The following is a 3,635-nucleotide window of genomic DNA, read 5'->3' as shown; positions in this document are numbered from 1 at the left end:
GAAAAAATTTAAGCCTCAAGTTGCAATATTGAAAGATTCTTTGGGCAAAATACTGAATGATGCAGGAAACATCAAATGAAGATGGATGGAATACACACAGTCAATGTACCAAAAAGAATTGATCTATGTTCATCCGTTTCAGGAGGTGGAATATGATCAAGAACCAATGGTGTTGAAGGAAGAAGTCAAGGCTACACTGAAAGAATTGGCAAAGAACAAGGCTCTAGGAATTGACAGAATACCCATTTAGATGTTTCAACAAATGGTTGCTGAGCTGGAGGCACTCACTCAGCTATGCCAAGAGATTGGGAAGATAGCTACCTGGCCCAACTGATTGGAAGAGATATATATTTTTACCCATCTCAAAGAAAGGTGATCCCACAAAATGTGGAAATTACCGAACAATATCATTTATAGCATATCCAAGTAAAATCTTACTGAAGATTATTCAAAAATGGTTGCAGCAGCATATTGCCAGAGAACTTCCAGAAATGTAAACTGGATTCAGAAGAGGATGTGGAACAAGGAATATTGTTGCTGATGACAGATAGACCTTGGCTGAAAGCAAAGAATACCAGAAAGATGTTTACTTGTGTTTTATTGACTATGAAAAAGCATTTGATTGTGTGGATCATAACAAATTATGGATAACATTGAGAAGAATGGGAATTCCAGAACACTTGATTGTACTCATGGGAAACCTGTACATAGATCAGGCACTGTCATCCAAACAGAACAAGGGGATGCATGGTTCAAAATCAAGAAGGGAGTGCTTCAGGGTTATATCTTTTCACCATACTTACTCTGTTCATATGCTGAGCAAATAATCTGAGGAGCTGGATTATATGAAAAAGAACATGGCATCAGGATTGGAGGGAGACTCATTAACCTGTGATAGGCAGATGACACAACTTTGCATGTGAAAAATGAGGATGACTTGAAGCACTTATGAAGATGAAAGACTGCAGTCTGCAGTATGGATTACACCTCAACATAAAGAAAACAAAAATCCTCACAACTGGTCCAATAAACATCACAGTGGATGGAGAGAAGATTGAAGTTATCAACGACTTCATATTACTTGGTTCCACAATCAACACCAATGGAAGCAGCAGTCAAAACATCAGATGATGTTTGGGCAAATCTGCTGCAAAAGACCTCTTTCAAGTACTGAAGAGCAAAGATGTCTCCTCGAGGAGTAAGGTGTGCCTACCCCAAGTCATGGCATTTTCAATTGCCTGTTACACATGTGAGAGCTGGACAATGAATAGGGAAGACCAGAGAAGAGGTGATACTTTTGAGTTGTGGTGTTGTAAAAGAATGCTAAGAGTATCGTGGATTGCTAAAAGGACTAACAAATCTGTCCTGGAAGAAGTGCAGCTGGAATGCTCCTTGGATGTGAGAATGGCCAGACTTCATCTCACCTACTTTGGTCACGTTGTCAGGAAGAACCATTCCCTGGAGAAGAATATCATGCTTAGTAAAGTGGAGGATCAGTGAAGAAGGGAAAGGCCCTTAATGAGATGGATTGACACAGCGGCTGTGATGATCAGCTCAGGTATAATAAGGGTTGTGAGGCTGGCACAGGACTGGATAATGTTTCCTTCTGCTGTGCATAGAGTCACTGAGTCAGAGACAACTTGACGGCACGTAACAACAACAACAACAAATACAATTTTAAAATATAATATCATTTTTTAAATATCACTACTTTATGATTTCCTGGAGAAGGATATCATGCTCAGTAAAGTAGAAGGTCAGCAAAAATGGGGAAGGCCCTCATTGAGATGGAATGACACAGTGGTTACAACAATGGGCTCAGGTTTAGCAAGGATTATAATACTGGTGCAGTACCAGGTGGTGTTTCATTCTTTGCTTTGAGTTGGAGCCAACTTGACAAGGCCTAACAACAACAACTTTATGATATATAGTATTTATAGACTGCCACCTAATGAAATGTCTCTGATTATTACTCTGCAAGAGTTATTTATGCCTATATGTAAGGATAATAGTCTTTGAATGAGGATAGTTAATGAATTTTCTTGGGTCCAGGGTTCTACACATTTAAAATAGAGATGATGCTGCCTAGATTATAGGTTATTATGAGAATTAAACTACATAATAAATATAAAGCCCTAAGCACAAGAAACATGAAGAAAACTACACTAAAGCTCATCGTAATCAAATTGCTCAAAACTAGAAACTATTAGAAATGGCCACTGAAATGTTGAAGGACAGAAATGTGCTTCTGTGGCCTTTCTTTTCAGCATGCTTTACTTGACATTTTCCACTGTGTATCTCACACAGTATTATGATAAACTCACTGCCATCAAGTCAATTTCAACAAATAGCAACCCTATATGACAGACTAGAACGGCCCCATAGAGTTTCCAAGGCAATAAATCTTTACAGAAGCAGACTGCCTCATCTTTCTGCTGCAGAGCAGCTGGTAGGTTCAAACCACCAACCTTTTGGTTAGCAGCCAAATGCTTTGACTACTTTGTCAGGAGAACTTCCCAATATTATGATATTGTCTATTAAATAGAAATTAATTTATAATTCAAACCAAACTCACTGCCATTGAGTTGGATCCAACTCACAAAGACTCCTCCTTGGGTTTCTGAGGTGGTATCACTACAGATGTAGATTACCCAATCTTCCTTCCAAGGAGTGGCTGGTGGGTTTGAACTGCCACCTTTCTGGTTAGTAGTCAAATGCCTTGGGCACTATGCCATCAGAGCTTCTTCTTGTTAGGAGTCCCTGCGTGGTGCAAAGAATTAGGCTCTCAGATACTAACCAAAAAGTTGGCAGTTCAAATCCCCCCAGAAGCACCTCAGAAGAAAGGCCTGGCAATGGCAATCTACTTATGAAAAAAGCCATTGACAACCCTGAGGAGCACAGTTCTCCTGACACACAGGTGATTACCAATAGTCAGAATCCACTTGGTAACAACTGATCCATGGAGTACAGAGATTGACTCCAGATTCTGGAGTGGACCTTGATTAATCTAAGCCAGTATGGGTGATCTTAATGTCCTTGCTTAGAGGTAACCAGGCTAAAGCCAGTAAACACATGTAATTCCCCTGATACAGGAATCATTCAGAGATACAAACACAATCATTTTTGGTGATGAACAAAAAGTAAAACTTTTTTGGGGGAAACTTAAAAATATTTCTTCACTCTTAAGAAGGCCCATATGAGGTAGAGTCACCTGCCTCTCAGGGCGTGTGAATAATAAAAAAAATGCAGTGGCAGTTGCAATTGGAAACTGCTCTTAAAACCAGCTCTGAGATGACTGACATTATGAATGGAAAAGAGAAAAGACCGAAAGAACCTGAGGGTTTAATTACATAATAGCAGTAGATCAACACACTTAAATTCCACCCTACCCTTTTAGTTTGCATTCTGTGAGTTAGTTGAATAAGGGCTTTTTATGTTTTTGTCTGGCCATCCTCGCTTCCAAGGAGCATCTCAGCTGCACTTCCTCCAGGACAGATCTGTTCGTTCTTTTAGCAGTCCATGATACCTTCAGCATTCTTCACCAGCACCACAACTCAAAAGCATCAACTTTTCTTCACTCTTCCTTACTCATTGTCCAGCTCTCACATGCATATGAGGCAATTGGAAATATCATG

The sequence above is a fragment of the Orycteropus afer genome, unplaced genomic scaffold, assembly GCF_000298275.1.
Source record: "Orycteropus afer afer isolate SDZICR_OR568_19922 unplaced genomic scaffold, OryAfe1.0 scaffold00191, whole genome shotgun sequence".
Taxonomy (NCBI): domain Eukaryota; kingdom Metazoa; phylum Chordata; class Mammalia; order Tubulidentata; family Orycteropodidae; genus Orycteropus; species Orycteropus afer.
The sequence above is the reverse complement of the archived record's forward strand: the minus strand, read 5'-3'. Positions refer to the sequence as shown.